Source organism: Engystomops pustulosus, chromosome 9, assembly GCF_040894005.1.
Source record: "Engystomops pustulosus chromosome 9, aEngPut4.maternal, whole genome shotgun sequence".
Classification (NCBI taxonomy): domain Eukaryota; kingdom Metazoa; phylum Chordata; class Amphibia; order Anura; family Leptodactylidae; genus Engystomops; species Engystomops pustulosus.
Window position 1 is genome coordinate 65,277,630 of NC_092419.1, and position 22,990 is coordinate 65,300,619.

At 45.0% G+C, this 22,990-nt stretch overlaps 74 pseudogenes; all 74 read left to right on the forward strand.

The window, feature by feature from the left end:
- The first annotated feature begins 164 nt into the window (after positions 1-164).
- On the forward strand, positions 165-283 carry LOC140088352 (5S ribosomal RNA; annotated as a pseudogene).
- Positions 284-353: 70 nt separating this feature from the next.
- LOC140084874 (5S ribosomal RNA) lies at positions 354-472 on the forward strand (annotated as a pseudogene).
- A 70-nt stretch (positions 473-542) lies between these two features.
- Positions 543-661, forward strand: LOC140078481 (5S ribosomal RNA; annotated as a pseudogene).
- A 782-nt stretch (positions 662-1,443) lies between these two features.
- LOC140091768 (5S ribosomal RNA) lies at positions 1,444-1,562 on the forward strand (annotated as a pseudogene).
- A 70-nt stretch (positions 1,563-1,632) lies between these two features.
- On the forward strand, positions 1,633-1,751 carry LOC140079548 (5S ribosomal RNA; annotated as a pseudogene).
- A 259-nt stretch (positions 1,752-2,010) lies between these two features.
- On the forward strand, positions 2,011-2,129 carry LOC140094472 (5S ribosomal RNA; annotated as a pseudogene).
- Positions 2,130-2,199: 70 nt separating this feature from the next.
- LOC140089406 (5S ribosomal RNA) lies at positions 2,200-2,318 on the forward strand (annotated as a pseudogene).
- Positions 2,319-2,388: 70 nt separating this feature from the next.
- Positions 2,389-2,507, forward strand: LOC140083431 (5S ribosomal RNA; annotated as a pseudogene).
- A 217-nt stretch (positions 2,508-2,724) lies between these two features.
- On the forward strand, positions 2,725-2,843 carry LOC140099331 (5S ribosomal RNA; annotated as a pseudogene).
- A 447-nt stretch (positions 2,844-3,290) lies between these two features.
- LOC140095291 (5S ribosomal RNA) lies at positions 3,291-3,409 on the forward strand (annotated as a pseudogene).
- Positions 3,410-3,479: 70 nt separating this feature from the next.
- On the forward strand, positions 3,480-3,598 carry LOC140095675 (5S ribosomal RNA; annotated as a pseudogene).
- A 70-nt stretch (positions 3,599-3,668) lies between these two features.
- On the forward strand, positions 3,669-3,787 carry LOC140078513 (5S ribosomal RNA; annotated as a pseudogene).
- Positions 3,788-3,857: 70 nt separating this feature from the next.
- On the forward strand, positions 3,858-3,976 carry LOC140079549 (5S ribosomal RNA; annotated as a pseudogene).
- A 259-nt stretch (positions 3,977-4,235) lies between these two features.
- LOC140098338 (5S ribosomal RNA) lies at positions 4,236-4,354 on the forward strand (annotated as a pseudogene).
- Positions 4,355-4,424: 70 nt separating this feature from the next.
- On the forward strand, positions 4,425-4,543 carry LOC140097724 (5S ribosomal RNA; annotated as a pseudogene).
- A 782-nt stretch (positions 4,544-5,325) lies between these two features.
- LOC140091769 (5S ribosomal RNA) lies at positions 5,326-5,444 on the forward strand (annotated as a pseudogene).
- Positions 5,445-5,514: 70 nt separating this feature from the next.
- Positions 5,515-5,633, forward strand: LOC140079552 (5S ribosomal RNA; annotated as a pseudogene).
- Positions 5,634-5,892: 259 nt separating this feature from the next.
- On the forward strand, positions 5,893-6,011 carry LOC140094473 (5S ribosomal RNA; annotated as a pseudogene).
- A 70-nt stretch (positions 6,012-6,081) lies between these two features.
- Positions 6,082-6,200, forward strand: LOC140079553 (5S ribosomal RNA; annotated as a pseudogene).
- A 70-nt stretch (positions 6,201-6,270) lies between these two features.
- Positions 6,271-6,389, forward strand: LOC140098350 (5S ribosomal RNA; annotated as a pseudogene).
- Positions 6,390-6,606: 217 nt separating this feature from the next.
- On the forward strand, positions 6,607-6,725 carry LOC140099343 (5S ribosomal RNA; annotated as a pseudogene).
- Positions 6,726-7,172: 447 nt separating this feature from the next.
- On the forward strand, positions 7,173-7,291 carry LOC140095293 (5S ribosomal RNA; annotated as a pseudogene).
- Positions 7,292-7,361: 70 nt separating this feature from the next.
- LOC140095676 (5S ribosomal RNA) lies at positions 7,362-7,480 on the forward strand (annotated as a pseudogene).
- A 70-nt stretch (positions 7,481-7,550) lies between these two features.
- LOC140078514 (5S ribosomal RNA) lies at positions 7,551-7,669 on the forward strand (annotated as a pseudogene).
- A 70-nt stretch (positions 7,670-7,739) lies between these two features.
- On the forward strand, positions 7,740-7,858 carry LOC140079554 (5S ribosomal RNA; annotated as a pseudogene).
- Positions 7,859-8,117: 259 nt separating this feature from the next.
- On the forward strand, positions 8,118-8,236 carry LOC140098362 (5S ribosomal RNA; annotated as a pseudogene).
- A 70-nt stretch (positions 8,237-8,306) lies between these two features.
- LOC140097725 (5S ribosomal RNA) lies at positions 8,307-8,425 on the forward strand (annotated as a pseudogene).
- A 782-nt stretch (positions 8,426-9,207) lies between these two features.
- Positions 9,208-9,326, forward strand: LOC140090183 (5S ribosomal RNA; annotated as a pseudogene).
- Positions 9,327-9,396: 70 nt separating this feature from the next.
- Positions 9,397-9,515, forward strand: LOC140079555 (5S ribosomal RNA; annotated as a pseudogene).
- Positions 9,516-9,774: 259 nt separating this feature from the next.
- LOC140094474 (5S ribosomal RNA) lies at positions 9,775-9,893 on the forward strand (annotated as a pseudogene).
- Positions 9,894-9,963: 70 nt separating this feature from the next.
- On the forward strand, positions 9,964-10,082 carry LOC140079557 (5S ribosomal RNA; annotated as a pseudogene).
- Positions 10,083-10,152: 70 nt separating this feature from the next.
- On the forward strand, positions 10,153-10,271 carry LOC140098375 (5S ribosomal RNA; annotated as a pseudogene).
- A 217-nt stretch (positions 10,272-10,488) lies between these two features.
- Positions 10,489-10,607, forward strand: LOC140099356 (5S ribosomal RNA; annotated as a pseudogene).
- A 447-nt stretch (positions 10,608-11,054) lies between these two features.
- Positions 11,055-11,173, forward strand: LOC140095295 (5S ribosomal RNA; annotated as a pseudogene).
- Positions 11,174-11,243: 70 nt separating this feature from the next.
- Positions 11,244-11,362, forward strand: LOC140095677 (5S ribosomal RNA; annotated as a pseudogene).
- Positions 11,363-11,432: 70 nt separating this feature from the next.
- Positions 11,433-11,551, forward strand: LOC140078515 (5S ribosomal RNA; annotated as a pseudogene).
- Positions 11,552-11,621: 70 nt separating this feature from the next.
- LOC140079559 (5S ribosomal RNA) lies at positions 11,622-11,740 on the forward strand (annotated as a pseudogene).
- A 259-nt stretch (positions 11,741-11,999) lies between these two features.
- Positions 12,000-12,118, forward strand: LOC140098387 (5S ribosomal RNA; annotated as a pseudogene).
- Positions 12,119-12,902: 784 nt separating this feature from the next.
- Positions 12,903-13,021, forward strand: LOC140089211 (5S ribosomal RNA; annotated as a pseudogene).
- Positions 13,022-13,091: 70 nt separating this feature from the next.
- LOC140088353 (5S ribosomal RNA) lies at positions 13,092-13,210 on the forward strand (annotated as a pseudogene).
- Positions 13,211-13,280: 70 nt separating this feature from the next.
- Positions 13,281-13,399, forward strand: LOC140097380 (5S ribosomal RNA; annotated as a pseudogene).
- Positions 13,400-13,469: 70 nt separating this feature from the next.
- LOC140092741 (5S ribosomal RNA) lies at positions 13,470-13,588 on the forward strand (annotated as a pseudogene).
- A 70-nt stretch (positions 13,589-13,658) lies between these two features.
- On the forward strand, positions 13,659-13,777 carry LOC140097381 (5S ribosomal RNA; annotated as a pseudogene).
- A 70-nt stretch (positions 13,778-13,847) lies between these two features.
- On the forward strand, positions 13,848-13,966 carry LOC140090849 (5S ribosomal RNA; annotated as a pseudogene).
- A 70-nt stretch (positions 13,967-14,036) lies between these two features.
- Positions 14,037-14,155, forward strand: LOC140084156 (5S ribosomal RNA; annotated as a pseudogene).
- Positions 14,156-14,414: 259 nt separating this feature from the next.
- On the forward strand, positions 14,415-14,533 carry LOC140088251 (5S ribosomal RNA; annotated as a pseudogene).
- Positions 14,534-14,792: 259 nt separating this feature from the next.
- On the forward strand, positions 14,793-14,911 carry LOC140082033 (5S ribosomal RNA; annotated as a pseudogene).
- A 259-nt stretch (positions 14,912-15,170) lies between these two features.
- Positions 15,171-15,292, forward strand: LOC140098041 (5S ribosomal RNA; annotated as a pseudogene).
- Positions 15,293-15,362: 70 nt separating this feature from the next.
- LOC140086770 (5S ribosomal RNA) lies at positions 15,363-15,481 on the forward strand (annotated as a pseudogene).
- Positions 15,482-15,551: 70 nt separating this feature from the next.
- On the forward strand, positions 15,552-15,670 carry LOC140092078 (5S ribosomal RNA; annotated as a pseudogene).
- A 259-nt stretch (positions 15,671-15,929) lies between these two features.
- On the forward strand, positions 15,930-16,048 carry LOC140091738 (5S ribosomal RNA; annotated as a pseudogene).
- A 70-nt stretch (positions 16,049-16,118) lies between these two features.
- Positions 16,119-16,237, forward strand: LOC140093716 (5S ribosomal RNA; annotated as a pseudogene).
- Positions 16,238-16,495: 258 nt separating this feature from the next.
- Positions 16,496-16,614, forward strand: LOC140098399 (5S ribosomal RNA; annotated as a pseudogene).
- A 70-nt stretch (positions 16,615-16,684) lies between these two features.
- On the forward strand, positions 16,685-16,803 carry LOC140085940 (5S ribosomal RNA; annotated as a pseudogene).
- A 70-nt stretch (positions 16,804-16,873) lies between these two features.
- On the forward strand, positions 16,874-16,992 carry LOC140079560 (5S ribosomal RNA; annotated as a pseudogene).
- A 259-nt stretch (positions 16,993-17,251) lies between these two features.
- LOC140094475 (5S ribosomal RNA) lies at positions 17,252-17,370 on the forward strand (annotated as a pseudogene).
- Positions 17,371-17,629: 259 nt separating this feature from the next.
- LOC140098411 (5S ribosomal RNA) lies at positions 17,630-17,748 on the forward strand (annotated as a pseudogene).
- Positions 17,749-17,965: 217 nt separating this feature from the next.
- LOC140084790 (5S ribosomal RNA) lies at positions 17,966-18,084 on the forward strand (annotated as a pseudogene).
- Positions 18,085-18,155: 71 nt separating this feature from the next.
- LOC140083996 (5S ribosomal RNA) lies at positions 18,156-18,274 on the forward strand (annotated as a pseudogene).
- A 258-nt stretch (positions 18,275-18,532) lies between these two features.
- LOC140098423 (5S ribosomal RNA) lies at positions 18,533-18,651 on the forward strand (annotated as a pseudogene).
- Positions 18,652-18,721: 70 nt separating this feature from the next.
- Positions 18,722-18,840, forward strand: LOC140089443 (5S ribosomal RNA; annotated as a pseudogene).
- Positions 18,841-19,099: 259 nt separating this feature from the next.
- Positions 19,100-19,218, forward strand: LOC140098286 (5S ribosomal RNA; annotated as a pseudogene).
- A 70-nt stretch (positions 19,219-19,288) lies between these two features.
- LOC140095794 (5S ribosomal RNA) lies at positions 19,289-19,407 on the forward strand (annotated as a pseudogene).
- Positions 19,408-19,477: 70 nt separating this feature from the next.
- LOC140098436 (5S ribosomal RNA) lies at positions 19,478-19,596 on the forward strand (annotated as a pseudogene).
- Positions 19,597-19,813: 217 nt separating this feature from the next.
- On the forward strand, positions 19,814-19,932 carry LOC140097009 (5S ribosomal RNA; annotated as a pseudogene).
- A 637-nt stretch (positions 19,933-20,569) lies between these two features.
- On the forward strand, positions 20,570-20,688 carry LOC140094477 (5S ribosomal RNA; annotated as a pseudogene).
- Positions 20,689-20,758: 70 nt separating this feature from the next.
- Positions 20,759-20,877, forward strand: LOC140095795 (5S ribosomal RNA; annotated as a pseudogene).
- Positions 20,878-20,947: 70 nt separating this feature from the next.
- LOC140085918 (5S ribosomal RNA) lies at positions 20,948-21,066 on the forward strand (annotated as a pseudogene).
- Positions 21,067-21,283: 217 nt separating this feature from the next.
- Positions 21,284-21,402, forward strand: LOC140078477 (5S ribosomal RNA; annotated as a pseudogene).
- Positions 21,403-21,472: 70 nt separating this feature from the next.
- LOC140089444 (5S ribosomal RNA) lies at positions 21,473-21,591 on the forward strand (annotated as a pseudogene).
- A 259-nt stretch (positions 21,592-21,850) lies between these two features.
- Positions 21,851-21,969, forward strand: LOC140094478 (5S ribosomal RNA; annotated as a pseudogene).
- Positions 21,970-22,039: 70 nt separating this feature from the next.
- Positions 22,040-22,158, forward strand: LOC140095796 (5S ribosomal RNA; annotated as a pseudogene).
- Positions 22,159-22,228: 70 nt separating this feature from the next.
- On the forward strand, positions 22,229-22,347 carry LOC140098448 (5S ribosomal RNA; annotated as a pseudogene).
- A 407-nt stretch (positions 22,348-22,754) lies between these two features.
- On the forward strand, positions 22,755-22,873 carry LOC140089902 (5S ribosomal RNA; annotated as a pseudogene).
- Positions 22,874-22,990: the final 117 nt, after the last annotated feature.

Genomic DNA, 22,990 nt, shown 5'->3' on the forward strand with positions numbered 1-22,990 from the left:
TGCCTGCTCTCGTCAGATCGCAGCAGCAATGCAGCTTAAGGCTTGGCAAGTACCAGCATGGGAGACTGGCTGGGAATCCCACGTTCCCTTGACCTTTTTGAACCTGAAAATTGTTAGTTTCTCTGTCAAAGATGGTAAAAGAAGGTTCAAATTGAACAGCTGCTGTCAACGGCCATTCTAAGCTGAATGTGCCTGCTCTCGTCAGATCGCAGCAGCAATGCAGCTTAAGGTTTGGCAAGTACCAGCATGGGAGACTGGCTGGGAATCCCAAGTTCTGTTGACCTTTTTGAACCTGAAAATTGTGTTAGTTTCTCTATGAGATAGTAAAAGAAGGTTCAAATTGAACAGCTGCTGTCAACGGCCATTCTAAGCTGAATGTGCCTGCTCGCGTCAGATCGCAGCAGCAATGCAGCTTAAGGCTTGGCAAGTACCAGCATGGGAGACTGGCTGGGAATCCCAAGTTCTGTTGACCTTTTTGAACCTGAAAATTGTGTTAGTTTCTCTATTAGATAGTAAAAGAAGGTTCAAACTGAACAGCTGCTGTCAACGGCCATTCTAAGCTGAATGTGCCTGCTCTCGTCAGATCGCAGCAGCAATGCAGCTTAAGGCTTGGAAAGTACCAGCATGGGAGACTGGCTGGGAATCCCAAGTTCTGTTGACCTTTTTGAACCTGAAAATTGTGTTAGTTTCTCTATGAGATAGTAAAAGAAGGTTCAATATGAACAGCTGCTGTCAACGCCCATTCTAAGCTAAGGCTTGGCAAGTACCAGCATGGGAGACTGGCTGGGAATCCCAAGTTCCATTGACCTTTTTGAACCTGAAAATTGAGTTAGTTTCTCTATGAGATAGTAAAAGAAGGTTCAAATTGAACATCTGCTGTCAACGGCCATTCTAAGCTGAATGTGCATGCTCTTGTCAGATCGCAGCAGCGTTGCAGCTTAAGGCTTGGCAAGTACCAGCATGGGAGACTGGCTGGGAATCCCAAGTTCCGTTGACCTTTTTGAACCTGAAAATGTGTTAGTTTCTCTATGAGATAGTAAAAGAAGGTTCAAATTGAACAGCTGCTGTCAACGGCCATTCTAAGCTGAATGTGCATGCTCTTGTCAGATCGCAGCAGCGTTGCAGCTTAAGGCTTGGCAAGTACCAGCATGGGAGACTGGCTGGGAATCCCAAGTTCTGTTGACCTTTTTGAACCTGAAAATGTGTTAGTTTCTCTATGAGATAGTAAAAGAAGGTTCAAATTGAACAGCTGCTGTCAACGGCCATTCTAAGCTGAATGTGCATGCTCTTGTCAGATCGCAGCAGCAATGCAGCTTAAGGCTTGGCAAGTACCAGCATGGGAGACTGGCTGGGAATCCCACGTTCCGTTGACCTTTTTGAACCTGAAAATTGTTAGTTTCTCTGTCAAAGATGGTAAAAGAAGGTTCAAATTGAACAGCTGCTGTCAACGGCCATATTAAGCTGAATGTGCCTGCTCTCGTCAGATCGCAGCAGCAATGCAGCTTAAGGTTTGACAAGTACCAGCATGGGAGACTGGCTGGGAATCCCAAGTTCTGTTGACCTTTTTGAACCTGAAAATTGTGTTAGTTTCTCTATGAGATAGTAAAAGAAGGTTCAAATTGAACAGCTGCTGTCAACGGCCATTCTAAGCTGAATGTGCCTGCTCTCGTCAGATCGCAGCAGCAATGCAGCTTAAGGCTTGGCAAGTACCAGCATGGGAGACTGGCTGGGAATCCCAAGTTCTGTTGACCTTTTTGAACCTGAAAATTGTGTTAGTTTCTCTATGAGATAGTAAAAGAAGGTTCAAATTGAACATCTGCTGTCAACGGCCATTCTAAGCTGAATGTGTGTGCTCTTGTCAGATCGCAGCAGCGATGCAGCTTAAGGCTTGGCAAGTACCAGCATGGGAGACTGGCTGGGAATCCCAAGTTCTGTTGACCTTTTTGAACCTGAAAATTGTGTTAGTTTCTCTATGAGATAGTAAAAGAAGGTTCAAATTGAACAGCTGCTGTCAATGGCCATTCTAAGCTGAATGTGCCTGCTCTCGTCAGATCGCAGCAGCAATGCAGCTTAAGGCTTGGCAAGTACCAGCATGGGAGTCTGGCAGGGAATCCCAAGTTCCATTGACCTTTTTGAACCTGAAAATTGTGTTAGTTTCTCTATGAGATAGTAAAAAAAGGTTCAAATTGAACAGCTGCTGTCAACGGCCATTCTAAGCTGAATGTGCCTGCTCTCGTCAGATCGCAGCAGCAATGCAGCTTAAGGCTTGGCAAGTACCAGCATGGGAGACTGGCTGGGAATCCCAAGTTCTGTTAACCTTTTTGAACCTGAAAATTGTGTTAGTTTCTCTATGAGATAGTAAAAGAAGGTTCAAATTGAACAGCTGCTGTCAACGGCCATTCTAAGCTGAATGTGCCTGCTCTCGTCAGATCGCAGCAGCAATGCAGCTTAAGGCTTGGCAAGTACCAGCATGGGAGACTGGCTGGGAATCCCAAGTTCCGTTGTCCTTTTTGAACCTGAAAATTGTGTTAGTTTCTCTATGAGATAGTAAAAGAAGGTTCAAATTGAACAGCTGCTGTCAACGCCCATTCTAAGCTAAGGCTTGGCAAGTACCAGCATGGGAGACTGGCTGGGAATCCCAAGTTCCATTGACCTTTTTGAACCTGAAAATCGAGTTAGGTTCTCTATGAGATTGTAAAAGAAGGTTCAAATTGAACAGCTGCTGTCAACGGCCATTCTAAGCTGAATGTGCCTGCTCTCATCAGATCGCAGCAGCAATGCAGCTTAAGGCTTGGCAAGTACCAGCATGGGAGACTGGCTGGGAATCCCAAGTTCCGTTGACCTTTTTGAACCTGAAAATGTGTTAGTTTCTCTATGAGATAGTAAAAGAAGGTTCAAATTGAACAGCTGCTGTCAACGGCCATTCTAAGCTGAATGTGAATGCTCTTGTCAGATCGCAGCAGCGTTGCAGCTTAAGGCTTGGCAAGTACCAGCATGGGAGACTGCCTGGGAATCCCAAGTTCTGTTGACCTTTTTGAACCTGAAAATTGTGTTAGTTTCTCTATGAGATAGTAAAAGAAAGTAGAAATTAGGCAGCTGCTGTCAACGGCCATTCTAAGCTGAATGTGCCTGCTCTCGTCAGATCGCAGCAGCAATGCAGCTTAAGGCTTGGCAAGTACCAGCATGGGAGACTGGCTGGGAATCCCACGTTCCCTTGACCTTTTTGAACCTGAAAATTGTTAGTTTCTCTGTCAAAGATGGTAAAAGAAGGTTCAAATTGAACAGCTGCTGTCAACGGCCATTTTAAGCTGAATGTGCCTGCTCTCGTCAGATCGCAGCAGCAATGCAGCTTAAGGTTTGGCAAGTACCAGCATGGGAGACTGGCTGGGAATCCCAAGTTCTGTTGACCTTTTTGAACCTGAAAATTGTGTTAGTTTCTCTATGAGATAGTAAAAGAAGGTTCAAATTGAACAACTGCTGTCAACGGCCATTCTAAGCTGAATGTGCCTGCTCTCGTCAGATCGCAGCAGCAATGCAGCTTAAGGCTTGGCAAGTACCAGCATGGGAGACTGGCTGGGAATCTCAAGTTCCTTTGACCTTTTTGAACCTGAAAATTGTGTTAGTTTCTCTATGAGATAGTAAAAGAAGGTTCAAATTGAACAGCTGCTGTCAACGGCCATTCTAAGCTGAATGTGCCTGCTCTCGTCAGATCGCAGCAGCGATGCAGCTTAAGGCTTGGCAAGTACCAGCATGGGAGACTGGCTGGGAATCCCAAGTTCTGTTGACCTTTTTGAACCTGAAAATTGTGTTAGTTTCTCTATGAGATAGTAAAAGAAGGTTCAAATTGAACAACTGCTGTCAACGGCCATTCTAAGCTGAATGTGCCTGCTCTCGTCAGATCGCAGCAGCAATGCAGCTTAAGGCTTGGCAAGTACCAGCATGGGAGACTGGCTGGGAATCCCAAGTTCTGTTGACCTTTTTGAACCTGAAAATTGTGTAAGTTTCTCTATGAGATAGTAAAAGAAGGTTCAAATTGAACAGCTGCTGTCATCGGCCATTCTAAGCTGAATGTGCATGCTCTTGTCAGATCGCAGCAGCGTTGCAGCTTAAGGCTTGGCAAGTACCAGCATGGGAGACTGGCTGGGAATCCCAAGTTCTGTTGACCTTTTTGAACCTGAAAATTGTGTTAGTTTCTCTATGAGATAGTAAAAGAAAGTAGAAATTAGGCAGCTGCTGTCAACGGCCATTCTAAGCTGAATGTGCCTGCTCTCGTCAGATCGCAGCAGCAATGCAGCTTAAGGCTTGGCAAGTACCAGCATGGGAGACTGGCTGGGAATCCCAAGTTCCGTTGACCTTTTTGAACCTGAAAATTGTTAGTTTCTCTGTCAAAGATCTTAAAAGAAGGTTCAAATTGAACAGCTGCTGTCAACAGCCATTCTAAGCTGAATGTGCCTGCTCTCGTCATATCGCAGCAGCAATGCAGCTTAAGGCTTGGCAAGTACCAGCATGGGAGACTGGCTGGGAATCCCAAGTTCTGTTGACCTTTTTGAACCTGAAAATTGTGTTAGTTTCTCTATGAGATAGTAATAGAAGGTTCAATATGAACAGCTGCTGTCAACGCCCATTCTAAGCTAAGGCTTGGCAAGTACCAGCATGGGAGACTGGCTGGGAATCCCAAGTTCCATTGACCTTTTTGAACCTGAAAATTGAGTTAGTTTCTCTATGAGATAGTAAAAGAAGGTTCAAATTGAACATCTGCTGTCAACGGCCATTCTAAGCTGAATGTGCATGCTCTTGTCAGATCGCAGCAGCGTTGCAGCTTAAGGCTTGGCAAGTACCAGCATGGGAGACTGGCTGGGAATCCCAAGTTCCGTTGACCTTTTTGAACCTGAAAATGTGTTAGTTTCTCTATGAGATAGTAAAAGAAGGTTCAAATTGAACAGCTGCTGTCAACGGCCATTCTAAGCTGAATGTGCATGCTCTTGTCAGATCGCAGCAGCGTTGCAGCTTAAGGCTTGGCAAGTACCAGCATGGGAGACTGGCTGGGAATCCCAAGTTCTGTTGACCTTTTTGAACCTGAAAATGTGTTAGTTTCTCTATGAGATAGTAAAAGAAGGTTCAAATTGAACAGCTGCTGTCAACGGCCATTCTAAGCTGAATGTGCATGCTCTTGTCAGATCGCAGCAGCAATGCAGCTTAAGGCTTGGCAAGTACCAGCATGGGAGACTGGCTGGGAATCCCACGTTCCGTTGACCTTTTTGAACCTGAAAATTGTTAGTTTCTCTGTCAAAGATGGTAAAAGAAGGTTCAAATTGAACAGCTGCTGTCAACGGCCATATTAAGCTGAATGTGCCTGCTCTCGTCAGATCGCAGCAGCAATGCAGCTTAAGGTTTGACAAGTACCAGCATGGGAGACTGGCTGGGAATCCCAAGTTCTGTTGACCTTTTTGAACCTGAAAATTGTGTTAGTTTCTCTATGAGATAGTAAAAGAAGGTTCAAATTGAACAGCTGCTGTCAACGGCCATTCTAAGCTGAATGTGCCTGCTCTCGTCAGATCGCAGCAGCAATGCAGCTTAAGGCTTGGCAAGTACCAGCATGGGAGACTGGCTGGGAATCCCAAGTTCTGTTGACCTTTTTGAACCTGAAAATTGTGTTAGTTTCTCTATGAGATAGTAAAAGAAGGTTCAAATTGAACATCTTCTGTCAACGGCCATTCTAAGCTGAATGTGTGTGCTCTTGTCAGATCGCAGCAGCGATGCAGCTTAAGGCTTGGCAAGTACCAGCATGGGAGACTGGCTGGGAATCCCAAGTTCTGTTGACCTTTTTGAACCTGAAAATTGTGTTAGTTTCTCTATGAGATAGTAAAAGAAGGTTCAAATTGAACAGCTGCTGTCAATGGCCATTCTAAGCTGAATGTGCCTGCTCTCGTCAGATCGCAGCAGCAATGCAGCTTAAGGCTTGGCAAGTACCAGCATGGGAGTCTGGCAGGGAATCCCAAGTTCCATTGACCTTTTTGAACCTGAAAATTGTGTTAGTTTCTCTATGAGATAGTAAAAGAAGGTTCAAATTGAACAGCTGCTGTCAACGGCCATTCTAAGCTGAATGTGCCTGCTCTCGTCAGATCGCAGCAGCAATGCAGCTTAAGGCTTGGCAAGTACCAGCATGGGAGACTGGCTGGGAATCCCAAGTTCTGTTGACCTTTTTGAACCTGAAAATTGTGTTAGTTTCTCTATGAGATAGTAAAAGAAGGTTCAAATTGAACAGCTGCTGTCAACGGCCATTCTAAGCTGAATGTGCCTGCTCTCGTCAGATCGCAGCAGCAATGCAGCTTAAGGCTTGGCAAGTACCAGCATGGGAGACTGGCTGGGAATCCCAAGTTCCGTTGACCTTTTTGAACCTGAAAATTGTGTTAGTTTCTCTATGAGATAGTAAAAGAAGGTTCAAATTGAACAGCTGCTGTCAACGCCCATTCTAAGCTAAGGCTTGGCAAGTACCAGCATGGGAGACTGGCTGGGAATCCCAAGTTCCATTGACCTTTTTGAACCTGAAAATCGAGTTAGGTTCTCTATGAGATTGTAAAAGAAGGTTCAAATTGAACAGCTGCTGTCAACGGCCATTCTAAGCTGAATGTGCCTGCTCTCATCAGATCGCAGCAGCAATGCAGCTTAAGGCTTGGCAAGTACCAGCATGGGAGACTGGCTGGGAATCCCAAGTTCCGTTGACCTTTTTGAACCTGAAAATGTGTTAGTTTCTCTATGAGATAGTAAAAGAAGGTTCAAATTGAACAGCTGCTGTCAACGGCCATTCTAAGCTGAATGTGAATGCTCTTGTCAGATCGCAGCAGCGTTGCAGCTTAAGGCTTGGCAAGTACCAGCATGGGAGACTGCCTGGGAATCCCAAGTTCTGTTGACCTTTTTGAACCTTAAAATTGTGTTAGTTTCTCTATGAGATAGTAAAAGAAAGTAGAAATTAGGCAGCTGCTGTCAACGGCCATTCTAAGCTGAATGTGCCTGCTCTCGTCAGATCGCAGCAGCAATGCAGCTTAAGGCTTGGCAAGTACCAGCATGGGAGACTGGCTGGGAATCCCACGTTCCCTTGACCTTTTTGAACCTGAAAATTGTTAGTTTCTCTGTCAAAGATGGTAAAAGAAGGTTCAAATTGAACAGCTGCTGTCAACGGCCATTTTAAGCTGAATGTGCCTGCTCTCGTCAGATCGCAGCAGCAATGCAGCTTAAGGTTTGGCAAGTACCAGCATGGGAGACTGGCTGGGAATCCCAAGTTCTGTTGACCTTTTTGAACCTGAAAATTGTGTTAGTTTCTCTATGAGATAGTAAAAGAAGGTTCAAATTGAACAACTGCTGTCAACGGCCATTCTAAGCTGAATGTGCCTGCTCTCGTCAGATCGCAGCAGCAATGCAGCTTAAGGCTTGGCAAGTACCAGCATGGGAGACTGGCTGGGAATCTCAAGTTCCTTTGACCTTTTTGAACCTGAAAATTGTGTTAGTTTCTCTATGAGATAGTAAAAGAAGGTTCAAATTGAACAGCTGCTGTCAACGGCCATTCTAAGCTGAATGTGCCTGCTCTCGTCAGATCGCAGCAGCGATGCAGCTTAAGGCTTGGCAAGTACCAGCATGGGAGACTGGCTGGGAATCCCAAGTTCTGTTGACCTTTTTGAACCTGAAAATTGTGTTAGTTTCTCTATGAGATAGTAAAAGAAGGTTCAAATTGAACAACTGCTGTCAACGGCCATTCTAAGCTGAATGTGCCTGCTCTCGTCAGATCGCAGCAGCAATGCAGCTTAAGGCTTGGCAAGTACCAGCATGGGAGACTGGCTGGGAATCCCAAGTTCTGTTGACCTTTTTGAACCTGAAAATTGTGTAAGTTTCTCTATGAGATAGTAAAAGAAGGTTCAAATTGAACAGCTGCTGTCATCGGCCATTCTAAGCTGAATGTGCATGCTCTTGTCAGATCGCAGCAGCGTTGCAGCTTAAGGCTTGGCAAGTACCAGCATGGGAGACTGGCTGGGAATCCCAAGTTCTGTTGACCTTTTTGAACCTGAAAATTGTGTTAGTTTCTCTATGAGATAGTAAAAGAAAGTAGAAATTAGGCAGCTGCTGTCAACGGCCATTCTAAGCTGAATGTGCCTGCTCTCGTCAGATCGCAGCAGCAATGCAGCTTAAGGCTTGGCAAGTACCAGCATGGGAGACTGGCTGGGAATCCCAAGTTCCGTTGACCTTTTTGAACCTGAAAATTGTTAGTTTCTCTGTCAAAGATCTTAAAAGAAGGTTCAAATTGAACAGCTGCTGTCAACAGCCATTCTAAGCTGAATGTGCCTGCTCTCGTCATATCGCAGCAGCAATGCAGCTTAAGGCTTGGCAAGTACCAGCATGGGAGACTGGCTGGGAATCCCAAGTTCTGTTGACCTTTTTGAACCTGAAAATTGTGTTAGTTTCTCTATGAGATAGTAATAGAAGGTTCAATATGAACAGCTGCTGTCAACGCCCATTCTAAGCTAAGGCTTGGCAAGTACCAGCATGGGAGACTGGCTGGGAATCCCAAGTTCCATTGACCTTTTTGAACCTGAAAATTGAGTTAGTTTCTCTATGAGATAGTAAAAGAAGGTTCAAATTGAACATCTGCTGTCAACGGCCATTCTAAGCTGAATGTGCATGCTCTTGTCAGATCGCAGCAGCGTTGCAGCTTAAGGCTTGGCAAGTACCAGCATGGGAGACTGGCTGGGAATCCCAAGTTCCGTTGACCTTTTTGAACCTGAAAATGTGTTAGTTTCTCTATGAGATAGTAAAAGAAGGTTCAAATTGAACAGCTGCTGTCAACGGCCATTCTAAGCTGAATGTGCATGCTCTTGTCAGATCGCAGCAGCGTTGCAGCTTAAGGCTTGGCAAGTACCAGCATGGGAGACTGGCTGGGAATCCCAAGTTCTGTTGACCTTTTTGAACCTGAAAATGTGTTAGTTTCTCTATGAGATAGTAAAAGAAGGTTCAAATTGAACAGCTGCTGTCAACGGCCATTCTAAGCTGAATGTGCATGCTCTTGTCAGATCGCAGCAGCAATGCAGCTTAAGGCTTGGCAAGTACCAGCATGGGAGACTGGCTGGGAATCCCACGTTCCGTTGACCTTTTTGAACCTGAAAATTGTTAGTTTCTCTGTCAAAGATGGTAAAAGAAGGTTCAAATTGAACAGCTGCTGTCAACGGCCATATTAAGCTGAATGTGCCTGCTCTCGTCAGATCGCAGCAGCAATGCAGCTTAAGGTTTGACAAGTACCAGCATGGGAGACTTGCTGGGAATCCCAAGTTCTGTTGACCTTTTTGAACCTGAAAATTGTGTTAGTTTCTCTATGAGATAGTAAAAGAAGGTTCAAATTGAACAGCTGCTGTCAACGGCCATTCTAAGCTGAATGTGCCTGCTCTCGTCAGATCGCAGCAGCAATGCAGCTTAAGGCTTGGCAAGTACCAGCATGGGAGACTGGCTGGGAATCCCAAGTTCTGTTGACCTTTTTGAACCTGAAAATTGTGTTAGTTTCTCTATGAGATAGTAAAAGAAGGTTCAAATTGAACATCTTCTGTCAACGGCCATTCTAAGCTGAATGTGTGTGCTCTTGTCAGATCGCAGCAGCGATGCAGCTTAAGGCTTGGCAAGTACCAGCATGGGAGACTGGCTGGGAATCCCAAGTTCTGTTGACCTTTTTGAACCTGAAAATTGTGTTAGTTTCTCTATGAGATAGTAAAAGAAGGTTCAAATTGAACAGCTGCTGTCAATGGCCATTCTAAGCTGAATGTGCCTGCTCTCGTCAGATCGCAGCAGCAATGCAGCTTAAGGCTTGGCAAGTACCAGCATGGGAGTCTGGCAGGGAATCCCAAGTTCCATTGACCTTTTTGAACCTGAAAATTGTGTTAGTTTCTCTATGAGATAGTAAAAGAAGGTTCAAATTGAACAGCTGCTGTCAACGGCCATTCTAAGCTGAATGTGCCTGCTCTCGTCAGATCGCAGCAGCAATGCAGCTTAAGGCTTGGCAAGTACCAGCATGGGAGACTGGCTGGGAATCCCAAGTTCTGTTGACCTTTTTGAACCTGAAAATTGTGTTAGTTTCTCTATGAGATAGTAAAAGAAGGTTCAAATTGAACAGCTGCTGTCAACGGCCATTCTAAGCTGAATGTGCCTGCTCTCGTCAGATCGCAGCAGCAATGCAGCTTAAGGCTTGGCAAGTACCAGCATGGGAGACTGGCTGGGAATCCCAAGTTCCGTTGACCTTTTTGAACCTGAAAATTGTGTTAGTTTCTCTATGAGATAGTAAAAGAAGGTTCAAATTGAACAGCTGCTGTCAACGCCCATTCTAAGCTAAGGCTTGGCAAGTACCAGCATGGGAGACTGGCTGGGAATCCCAAGTTCCATTGACCTTTTTGAACCTGAAAATCGAGTTAGGTTCTCTATGAGATTGTAAAAGAAGGTTCAAATTGAACAGCTGCTGTCAACGGCCATTCTAAGCTGAATGTGCCTGCTCTCATCAGATCGCAGCAGCAATGCAGCTTAAGGCTTGGCAAGTACCAGCATGGGAGACTGGCTGGGAATCCCAAGTTCCGTTGACCTTTTTGAACCTGAAAATGTGTTAGTTTCTCTATGAGATAGTAAAAGAAGGTTCAAATTGAACAGCTGCTGTCAACGGCCATTCTAAGCTGAATGTGAATGCTCTTGTCAGATCGCAGCAGCGTTGCAGCTTAAGGCTTGGCAAGTACCAGCATGGGAGACTGCCTGGGAATCCCAAGTTCTGTTGACCTTTTTGAACCTGAAAATTGTGTTAGTTTCTCTATGAGATAGTAAAAGAAAGTAGAAATTAGGCAGCTGCTGTCAACGGCCATTCTAAGCTGAATGTGCCTGCTCTCGTCAGATCGCAGCAGCAATGCAGCTTAAGGCTTGGCAAGTACCAGCATGGGAGACTGGCTGGGAATCCCACGTTCCCTTGACCTTTTTGAACCTGAAAATTGTTAGTTTCTCTGTCAAAGATGGTAAAAGAAGGTTCAAATTGAACAGCTGCTGTCAACGGCCATTTTAAGCTGAATGTGCCTGCTCTCGTCAGATCGCAGCAGCAATGCAGCTTAAGGTTTGGCAAGTACCAGCATGGGAGACTGGCTGGGAATCCCAAGTTCTGTTGACCTTTTTGAACCTGAAAATTGTGTTAGTTTCTCTATGAGATAGTAAAAGAAGGTTCAAATTGAACAACTGCTGTCAACGGCCATTCTAAGCTGAATGTGCCTGCTCTCGTCAGATCGCAGCAGCAATGCAGCTTAAGGCTTGGCAAGTACCAGCATGGGAGACTGGCTGGGAATCTCAAGTTCCTTTGACCTTTTTGAACCTGAAAATTGTGTTAGTTTCTCTATGAGATAGTAAAAGAAGGTTCAAATTGAACAGCTGCTGTCAACGGCCATTCTAAGCTGAATGTGCCTGCTCTCGTCAGATCGCAGCAGCGATGCAGCTTAAGGCTTGGCAAGTACCAGCATGGGAGACTGGCTGGGAATCCCAAGTTCTGTTGACCTTTTTGAACCTGAAAATTGTGTTAGTTTCTCTATGAGATAGTAAAAGAAGGTTCAAATTGAACAACTGCTGTCAACGGCCATTCTAAGCTGAATGTGCCTGCTCTCGTCAGATCGCAGCAGCAATGCAGCTTAAGGCTTGGCAAGTACCAGCATGGGAGACTGGCTGGGAATCCCAAGTTCTGTTGACCTTTTTGAACCTGAAAATTGTGTAAGTTTCTCTATGAGATAGTAAAAGAAGGTTCAAATTGAACAGCTGCTGTCATCGGCCATTCTAAGCTGAATGTGCATGCTCTTGTCAGATCGCAGCAGCGTTGCAGCTTAAGGCTTGGCAAGTACCAGCATGGGAGACTGGCTGGGAATCCCAAGTTCTGTTGACCTTTTTGAACCTGAAAATTGTGTTAGTTTCTCTATGAGATAGTAAAAGAAAGTAGAAATTAGGCAGCTGCTGTCAACGGCCATTCTAAGCTGAATGTGCCTGCTCTCGTCAGATCGCAGCAGCAATGCAGCTTAAGGCTTGGCAAGTACCAGCATGGGAGACTGGCTGGGAATCCCAAGTTCCGTTGACCTTTTTGAACCTGAAAATTGTTAGTTTCTCTGTCAAAGATCTTAAAAGAAGGTTCAAATTGAACAGCTGCTGTCAACAGCCATTCTAAGCTGAATGTGCCTGCTCTCGTCATATCGCAGCAGCAATGCAGCTTAAGGCTTGGCAAGTACCAGCATGGGAGACTGGCTGGGAATCCCAAGTTCCGTTGACCTTTTTTTAACCTGAAAATTGTGTTAGTTTCTCTATGAGATAGTAAAAGAAGGTTCAAATTGAACAGCTGCTGTCAACGCCCATTCTAAGCTAAGGCTTGGCAAGTACCAGCATGGGAGACTGGCTGGGAATCCCAAGTTCCATTGACCTTTTTAAACCTGAAAATTGAGTTAGTTTCTCTATGAGATAGTAAAAGAAGGTTCAAATTGAACAGCTGCTGTCAACGGCCATTCTAAGCTGAATGTGCATGCTCTTGTCAGATCGCAGCAGCGTTGCAGCTTAAGGCTTGGCAAGTACCAGCATGGGAGACTGGCTGGGAATCCCAAGTTCCATTGACCTTTTTGAACCTGAAAATGTGTTAGTTTCTTTATGAGATAGTAAAAGAAGGTTCAAATTGAACAGCTGCTGTCAACGGCCATTCTAAGCTGAATGTGCATGCTCTTGTCAGATCGCAGCAGCGTTGCAGCTTAAGGCTTGGCAAGTACCAGCATGGGAGACTGGCTGGGAATCCCAAGTTCTGTTGACCTTTTTGAACATGAAAATTGTGTTAGTTTCTCTATGAGATAGTAAAAGAAAGTAGAAATTAGGCAGCTGCTGTCAACGGCCATTCTAAGCTGAATGTTCCTGCTCTCGTCAGATCGCAGCAGCAATGCAGCTTAAGGCTTGGCAAGTACCAGCATGGGAGACTGGCTGGGAATCCCACGTTCCGTTGACCTTTTTGAACCTGAAAATTGTTAGTTTCTCTGTCAAAGATGGTAAAAGAAGGTTCAAATTGAACAACTGCTGTCAACGGCCATTCTAAGCTGAATGTGCCTGCTCTCGTCAGATCGCAGCAGCAATGCAGCTTAAGGTTTGGCAAGTACCAGCATGGGAGACTGGCTGGGAATCCCAAGTTCTGTTGACCTTTTTGAACCTGAAAATTGTGTTAGTTTCTCTATGAGATAGTAAAAGAAGGTTCAAATTGAACAGCTGCTGTCAACGGCCATTCTAAGCTGAATGTGCCTGCTCTCGTCAGATCGCAGCAGCGACGCAGCCTAAGGCTTGGCAAGTACCAGCATGGGAGACTGGCTGGGAATCCCAAGTTCAGTTGACCTTTTTGAACCTGAAAATTGTGTTAGTTTCTCTATGAGATAGTAAAAGAAGGTTCAAATTGAACAGCTGCTGTCAACGGCCATTCTAAGCTGAATGTGCCTGCTCTCGTCAGATCGCAGCAGCAATGCAGCTTAAGGCTTGGCAAGTACCAGCATGGGAGACTGGCTGGGAATGCCACGTTCTGTTGACCTTTTTGAACCTGAAAATTGTGTTAGTTTCTCTATGAGATAGTAAAAGAAGGTTCAAATTGAACAGCTGCTGTCAACGGCCATTCTAAGCTGAATGTGCCTGCTCTCGTCAGATCGCAGCAGCGACGCAGCCTAAGGCTTGGCAAGTACCAGCATGGGAGACTGGCTGGGAATCCCAAGTTCAGTTGACCTTTTTGAACCTGAAAATTGTGTTAGTTTCTCTATGAGATAGTAAAAGAAGGTTCAAATTGAACAGCTGCTGTCAACGGCCATTCTAAGCTGAATGTGCCTGCTCTCGTCAGATCGCAGCAGCAATGCAGCTTAAGGCTTGGCAAGTACCAGCATGGGAGACTGGCTGGGAATCCCACGTTCTGTTGACCTTTTTGAACCTGAAAATTGTGTTAGTTTCTCTATGAGATAGTAAAAGAAGGTTCAAATTGAACAGCTGCTGTCAACGGCCATTCTAAGCTGAATGTGCCTGCTCTCGTCAGATCGCAGCAGCAATGCAGCTTAAGGCTTGGAAAGTACCAGCATGGGAGACTGGCTGGGAATCCCAAGTTCCGTTGACCTTTTTGAACCTGAAAATTGTGTTAGTTTCTCTATGAGATAGTAAAAGAAGGTTCAAATTGAACAGCTGCTGTCAACGGCCATTCTAAGCTGAATGTGCCTGCTATCGTCAGATCGCAGCAGCAATTCAGCTTAAGGCTTGGCAAGTACCAGCATGGGAGACTGGCTGGGAATCCCAAGTTCCGTTGACCTTTTTGAACCTGAAAATTGTTAGTTTCTCTGTCAAAGATGGTAAAAGAAGGTTCAAATTGAACAGCTGCTGTCAACGGCCATTCTAAGCTGAATGTGCCTGCTCTCGTCAGATCGCAGCAGCAATGCAGCTTAAGGCTTGGCAAGTACCAGCATGGGAGACTGGCTGCGAATCCCAAGTTCCGTTGACCTTTTTGAACCTGAAAATTGTGTTAGTTTCTCTATGAGATTGTAAAAGAAGGTTCAAATTGAACAGCTGCTGTCAACGGCCATTCTAAACTGAATGTGCGTGCTCTTGTCAAATCGCAGCAGCGATGCAGCTTAAGGCTTAGCAAGTACCAGCATGGGAAACTGGCTGGGAATCCCAAGTTCTGTTGACATTTTTGAACCTGAAAATTGTGTTAGTTTCTCTATGAGATAGTAAAAGAAGGTTCAAATTGAACAGCTGCTGTCAATGGCCATTCTAAGCTGAATGTGCCTGCTCTCGTCAGATCGCAGCAGCAATGCAGCTTAAGGCTTGGCAAGTACCAGCATGGGAGACTAGCTGGGAATCCCAAGTTCCGTTGACCTTTTTGAACCTGAAAATTGTGTTAGTTTCTCTATGAGATAGTAAAAGAAGGTTCAAATTGAACAGCTGCTGTCAACAGCCATTCAAAGCTGAATGTGCATGCTCTGGTCAGATCGCAGCAGCAATGCAGCTTAAGGCTTTGCAAGTACCAGCATGGGAGACTGGCTGGGAATCCCAAGTTCTGTTGACATTTTTGAACCTGAAAATTGTGTTAGTTTCTCTATGAGATAGTAAAAGAAGGTTCAAATTGAACAACTGCTGTCAACGGCCATTCTACTAAGCTTAATGTGCCTGCTCTCGTCAGATCGCAGCAGCAATGCAGCTTAAGGCTTGGCAAGTACCAGCATGGGAGACTGGCTGGGAATCCCAAGTTCCGTTGACCTTTTTGAACCTGAAAATTGTGTTAGTTTCTCTATGAGATAGTAAAAGAAGGTTCAAATTGAACAGCTGCTGTCAACGGCCATTCTAAGCTGAATGTGCCTGCTCTCGTCAGATCGCAGCAGCAATGCAGCTTAAGGCTTGGCAAGTACCAGCATGGGAGACTGGCTGGGAATCCTAAGTTCTGTTGACCTTTTTGAACCTGAAAATTGTGTTAGTTTCTCTATGAGGTAGTAAAATAAGGTTCAAATTGAACAGTTGCTGTCAACGGCCATTCTAAGCTGAATGTGCCTGCTCTCGTCAGATCGCAGCAGCAATGCAGCTTAATGCTTGGCAAGTACCAGCATGGGAGACTAGCTGGGAATCCCAAGTTCCGTTGACCTTTTTGAACCTGAAAATTGTGTTAGTTTCTCTATGAGATAGTAAAAGAAGGTTCAAATTGAACAGCTGCTGTCAACAGCCATTCTAAGCTGAATGTGCCTGCTCTGGACAGATCGCAGCAGCAATGCAGCTTAAGGCTTTGCAAGTACCAGCATGGGAGACTGGCTGGGAATCCCAAGTTCTGTTGACATTTTTGAACCTGAAAATTGTGTTAGTTTCTCTATGAGATAGTAAAAGAAGGTTCAAATTGAACAGCTGCTGTCAACGGCCATTCTAAGCTGAATGTGCCTGCTCTCGTCAAATCGCAGCAGCAATGCAGCTTAAGGCTTGGCAAGTACCAGCATGGGAGACTGGCTGGGAATCCCAAGTTCCGTTGACCTTTTTGAACCTGAAAATTGTGTTAGTTTCTCTATGAGATAGTAAAAGAAGGTTCAAATTGAACAGCTGCTGTCAACGGCCATTCTAAGCTGAATGTGCCTGCTCTCGTCAGATCGCAGCAGCAATGCAGCTTGAGGCTTGGCAAGTACCAGCATGGGAGACTGGCTGGGAATCCCAAGTTCCATTGACTTTTTGAACCTGAAAATTGTGTTAGTTTCTCTATGAGATAGTAAAAGAAGGTTCAAATTGAACAGCTGCTGTTAACTGCCATTCTAAGCTGAATGTGCATGCTCTTGTCAGATCGCAGCAGCGTTGCAGCTTAAGGCTTGGCAAGTACCAGCATGGGAGTCTGGCTGGGAATCCCAAGTTCTGTTGACCTTTTTGAACCTGAAAATTGTGTTAGTTTCTCTATGAGATAGTAAAACAAAGTAGAAATTAGGCAGCTGCTGTCAACGGCCATTCTAAGCTGAATGTGCCTGCTCTCGTCAGATCGCAGCAGCAATGCAGCTTAAGGCTTGGCAAGTACCAGCATGGGAGACTGGCTGGGAATCCCAAGTTCCGTTGACCTTTTTGAACCTGAAAATTGTTAGTTTCTCTGTCAAAGATGGTAAAAGAAGGTTCAAATTGAACAGCTGCTGTCAACGGCCATATTAAGCTGAATGTGCCTGCTCTCGTCAGATCGCAGCAGCAATGCAGCTTAAGGTTTGGCAAGTACCAGCATAGGAGACTGGCTGGGAATCCCAAGTTCTGTTGACCTTTTTGAACCTGAAAATTGTGTTAGTTTCTCTATGAGATAGTAAAAGAAGGTTCAAATTGAACAGCTGCTGTCAACGGCCATTCTAAGCTGAATGTGCCTGCTCTCGTCAGATCGCAGCAGCAATGCAGCTTAAGGCTTGGCAAGTACCAGCATGGGAGACTGGCTGGGAATCCCAAGTTCTGTTGACCTTTTTGAACCTGAAAATTGTGTTAGTTTCTCTATGAGATAGTAAAAGAAGGTTCAAATTGAACAGCTGCTGTCAACGGCCATTCTAAGCTGAATGTGTGTGCTCTTGTCAGATCGCAGCAGCGATGCAGCTTAAGGCTTGGCAAGTACCAGCATGGGAGACTGGCTGGGAATCCCAAGTTCTGTTGACCTTTTTGAACCTGAAAATTGTGTTAGTTTCTCTATGAGATAGTAAAAGAAGGTTCAAATTGAACAGCAGCTGTCAATGGCCATTCTAAGCTGAATGTGCCTGCTCTCGTCAGATCGCAGCAGCAATGCAGCTTAAGGCTTGGCAAGTACCAGCATGGGAGTCTGGCAGGGAATCCCAAGTTCCATTGACCTTTTTGAACCTGAAAATTGTGTTAGTTTCTCTATGAGATAGTAAAAGAAGGTTCAAATTGAACAGCTGCTGTCAACGGCCATTCTAAGCTGAATGTGCATGCTCTCGTCAGATCGCAGCAGCAATGCAGCTTAAGGCTTGGCAAGTACCAGCATGGGAGACTGGCTGGGAATCCCAACTTCTGTTGACCTTTTTGAACCTGAAAATTGTGTTAGTTTCTCTATGAGATAGTAAAAGAAGGTTCAAATTGAACAGCTGCTGTCAACGGCCATTCTAAGCTGAATGTGCCTGCTCTCGTCAGATCGCAGCAGCAATGCAGCTTAAGGCTTGGCAAGTACCAGCATGGGAGACTGGCTGGGAATCCCAAGTTCCGTTGACCTTTTTGAACCTGAAAATTGTGTTAGTTTCTCTATGAGATAGTAAAAGAAGGTTCAAATTGAACAGCTGCTGTCAACGCCCATTCTAAGCTAAGGCTTGGCAAGTACCAGCATGGGAGACTGGCTGGGAATCCCAAGTTCCGTTGACCTTTTTGAACCTGAAAATTGTGTTAGTTTCTCTATGAGATAGTAAAAGAAGGTTCAAATTGAACAGCTGCTGTCAACGGACATTCTAAGCTGAATGTGCCTGCTCTCGTCAGATCGCAGCAGCAATGCAGCTTAAGGCTTGGCAAGTACCAGCATGGGAGACTGGCTGGGAATCATAAGTTCCGTTGACCTTTTTTTAACCTGAAAATTTTGTTAGTTTCTCTATGAGATAGTAAAAGAAGGTTCAAATTGAACAGCTGCTGTCAACGGCCATTCTAAGCTGAATGCGCCTGCTCTCGTCAGATCGCAGCAGCAATGCAGCTTAAGGCTTGGCAAGTACCAGCATGGGAGACTGGCTGGGAATCCCAAGTTCCATTGACTTTTTGAACCTGAAAATTGTGTTAGTTTCTCTATGAGATAGTAAAAGAAGGTTCAAATTAAACAGCTGCTGTCAACTGCCATTCTAAGCTGAATGTGCATGCTCTTGTCAGATCGCAGCAGCGTTGCAGCTTAAGGCTTGGCAAGTACCAGCATGGGAGTCTGGCTGGGAATCCCAAGTTCTGTTGACCTTTTTGAACCTGAAAATTGTGTTAGTTTCTCTATGAGATAGTAAAACAAAGTAGAAATTAGGCAGCTGCTGTCAACGGCCATTCTAAGCTGAATGTGCCTGCTCTCGTCAGATCGCAGCAGCAATGCAGCTTAAGGCTTGGCAAGTACCAGCATGGGAGACTGGCTGGGAATCCCAAGTTCCGTTGACCTTTTTGAACCTGAAAATTGTTAGTTTCTCTGTCAAAGATGGTAAAAGAAGGTTCAAATTGAACAGCTGCTGTCAACGGCCATATTAAGCTGAATGTGCCTGCTCTCGTCAGATCGCAGCAGCAATGCAGCTTAAGGTTTGGCAAGTACCAGCATGGGAGACTGGCTGGGAATCCCAAGTTCTGTTGACCTTTTTGAACCTGAAAATTGTGTTAGTTTCTCTATGAGATAGTAAAAGAAGGTTCAAATTGAACAGCTGCTGTCAACGGCCATTCTAAGCTGAATGTGTGTGCTCTTGTCAGATCGCAGCAGCGATGCAGCTTAAGGCTTGGCAAGTACCAGCATGGGAGACTGGCTGGGAATCCCAAGTTCTGTTGACCTTTTTGAACCTGAAAATTGTGTTAGTTTCTCTATGAGATAGTAAAAGAAGGTTCAAATTGAACAGCAGCTGTCAATGGCCATTCTAAGCTGAATGTGCCTGCTCTCGTCAGATCGCAGCAGCAATGCAGCTGAAGGCTTGGCAAGTACCAGCATGGGAGTCTGGCAGGGAATCCCAAGTTCCATTGACCTTTTTGAACCTGAAAATTGTGTTAGTTTCTCTATGAGATAGTAAAAGAAGGTTCAAATTGAACAGCTGCTGTCAACGGCCATTCTAAGCTGAATGTGCCTGCTCTCGTCAGATCGCAGCAGCAATGCAGCTTAAGGCTTGGCAAGTACCAGCATGGGAGACTGGCTGGGAATCCCAACTTCTGTTGACCTTTTTGAACCTGAAAATTGTGTTAGTTTCTCTATGAGATAGTAAAAGAAGGTTCAAATTGAACAGCTGCTGTCAACGGCCATTCTAAGCTGAATGTGCCTGCTCTCGTCAGATCGCAGCAGCAATGCAGCTTAAGGCTTGGCAAGTACCAGCATGGGAGACTGGCTGGGAATCCCAAGTTCCGTTGACCTTTTTGAACCTGAAAATTGTGTTAGTTTCTCTATGAGATAGTAAAAGAAGGTTCAAATTGAACAGCGGCTGTCAACGCCCATTCTAAGCTAAGGCTTGGCAAGTACCAGCATGGGAGACTGGCTGGGAATCCCAAGTTCCGTTGACCTTTTTGAACCTGAAAATTGTGTTAGTTTCTCTATGAGATAGTAAAAGAAGGTTCAAATTGAACAGCTGCTGTCAACGGCAATTCTAAGCTGAATGTGCCTGCTCTCGTCAGATCGCAGCAGCAATGCAGCTTAAGGCTTGGCAAGTACCAGCATGGGAGACTGGCTGGGAATCATAAGTTCCGTTGACCTTTTTTTAACCTGAAAATTTTGTTAGTTTCTCTATGAGATAGTAAAAGAAGGTTCAAATTGAACAGCTGCTGTCAACGGCCATTCTAAGCTGAATGTGCCTGCTCTCGTCAGATTGCAGCAGCAATGCAGCTTAAGGCTTGGCAAGTACCAGCATGGGAGACTGGCTGGGAATCCCAAGTTCCATTAACTTTTTGAACCTGAAAATTGTGTTAGTTTCTCTATGAGATAGTAAAAGAAGGTTCAAATTGAACAGCTGCTGTCAACTGCCATTCTAAGCTGAATGTGCATGCTCTTGTCAGATCGCAGCAGCGTTGCAGCTTAAGGCTTGGCAAGTACCAGCATGGGAGTCTGGCTGGGAATCCCAAGTTCTGTTGACCTTTTTGAACCTGAAAATTGTGTTAGTTTCTCTATGAGATAGTAAAAGAAGGTTCAAATTGAACAGCTGCTGTCAATGGCCATTCTAAGCTGAATGTGTGTGCTCTTGTCAGATCACAGCAGCGATGCAGCTTAAGGCTTGGCAAGTACCAGCATGGGAGACTGGCTGGGAATCCCAAGTTCTGTTGACCTTTTTGAACCTGAAAATTGTGTTAGTTTCTCTATGAGATAGTAAAAGAAGGTTCAAATTGAACAGCAGCTGTCAATGGCCATTCTAAGCTGAATGTGCCTGCTCTCGTCAGATCGCAGCAGCAATGCAGCTTAAGGCTTGGCAAGTACCAGCATGGGAGTCTGGCAGGGAATCCCAAGTTCCATTGACCTTTTTGAACCTGAAAATTGTGTTAGTTTCTCTATGAGATAGTAAAAGAAGGTTCAAATTGAACAGCTGCTGTCAACGGCCATTCTAAGCTGAATGTGCCTGCTCTCGTCAGATCGCAGCAGCAATGCAGCTTAAGGCTTGGCAAGTACCAGCATGGGAGACTGGCTGGGAATCCCAACTTCTGTTGACCTTTTTGAACCTGAAAATTGTGTTAGTTTCTCTATGAGATAGTAAAAGAAGGTTCAAATTGAACAGCTGCTGTCAACGGCCATTCTAAGCTGAATGTGCCTGCTCTCGTCAGATCGCAACAGCAATGCAGCTTAAGGCTTGGCAAGTACCAGCATGGGAGACTGGCTGGGAATCCCAAGTTCCGTTGACCTTTTTGAACCTGAAAATTGTGTTAGTTTCTCTATGAGATAGTAAAAGAAGGTTCAAATTGAACAGCTGCTGTCAACGCCCATTCTAAGCTAAGGCTTGGCAAGTACCAGCATGGGAGACTGGCTGGGAATCCCAAGTTCCGTTGACCTTTTTGAACCTGAAAATTGTTAGTTTCTCTGTCAAAGATGGTAAAAGAAGGTTCAAATTGAACAGCTGCTGTCAACGGCCATATTAAGCTGAATGTGCCTGCTCTCGTCAGATCGCAGCAGCAATGCAGCTTAAGGCTTGGCAAGTACCAGCATGGGAGACTGGCTGGGAATCCCAAGTTCCGTTGACCTTTTTGAACCTGAAAATTGTTAGTTTCTCTGTCAAAGATGGTAAAAGAAGGTTCAAATTGAACAGCTGCTGTCAACGGCCATATTAAGCTGAATGTGCCTGCTCTCGTCAGATCGCAGCAGCAATGCAGCTTAAGGTTTGGCAAGTACCAGCATGGGAGACTGGCTGGGAATCCCAAGTTCTGTTGACCTTTTTGAACCTGAAAATTGTGTTAGTTTCTCTATGAGATAGTAAAAGAAGGTTCAAATTGAACAGCTGCTGTCAACGGCCATTCTAAGCTGAATGTGTGTGCTCTTGTCAGATCGCAGCAGCGTTGCAGCTTAAGGCTTGGCAAGTACCAGCATGGGAGACTGGCTGGGAATCCCAAGTTCTGTTGACCTTTTTGAACCTGAAAATTGTGTTAGTTTCTCTATGAGATAGTAAAAGAAGGTTCAAATTGAACAGCTGCTGTCAATGGCCATTCTAAGCTGAATGTGCCTGCTCTCGTCAGATCGCAGCAGCAATGCAGCTTAAGGCTTGGCAAGTACCAGCATGGGAGTCTGGCAGGGAATCCCAAGTTCCATTGACCTTTTTGAACCTGAAAATTGTGTTAGTTTCTCTATGAGATAGTAAAAGAAGGTTCAAATTGAACAGCTGCTGTCAACGGCCATTCTAAGCTGAATGTGCCTGCTCTCGTCAGATCGCAGCAGCAATGCAGCTTAAGGCTTGGCAAGTACCAGCATGGGAGACTGGCTGGGAATCCCAACTTCTGTTGACCTTTTTGAACCTGAAAATTGTGTTAGTTTCTCTATGAGATAGTAAAAGAAGGTTCAAATTGAACAGCTGCTGTCAACGGCCATTCTAAGCTGAATGTGCCTGCTCTCGTCAGATCGCAGCAGCAATGCAGCTTAAGGCTTGGCAAGTACCAGCATGGGAGACTGGCTGGGAATCCCAAGTTCCGTTGACCTTTTTGAACCTGAAAATTGTGTTAGTTTCTTTATGAGATAGTAAAAGAAGGTTCAAATTGAACAGCTGCTGTCAACGCCCATTCTAAGCTAAGGCTTGGCAAGTACCAGCATGGGAGACTGGCTGGGAATCCCAAGTTCCGTTGACCTTTTTGAACCTGAAAATTGTGTTAGTTTCTCTATGAGATAGTAAAAGAAGGTTCAAATTGAACAGCTGCTGTCAACGGCCATTCTAAGCTGAATGTGCCTGTTCTCGTCAGATCGCAGCAGCAATGCAGCTTAAGGCTTGGCAAGTACCAGCATGAGAGACTGGCTGGGAATCATAAGTTCCGTTGACCTTTTTTTAACCTGAAAATTTTGTTAGTTTCTCTATGAGATAGTAAAAGAAGGTTCAAATTGAACAGCTGCTGTCAACGGCCATTCTAAGCTGAATGTGCCTGCTCTCGTCAGATCGCAGCAGCAATGCAGCTTAAGGCTTGGCAAGTACCAGCATGGGAGACTGGCTGGGAATCCCAAGTTCCATTGACTTTTTGAACCTGAAAATTGTGTTAGTTTCTCTATGAGATAGTAAAAGAAGGTTCAAATTGAACAGCTGCTGTCAACTGCCATTCTAAGCTGAATGTGCATGCTCTTGTCAGATCGCAG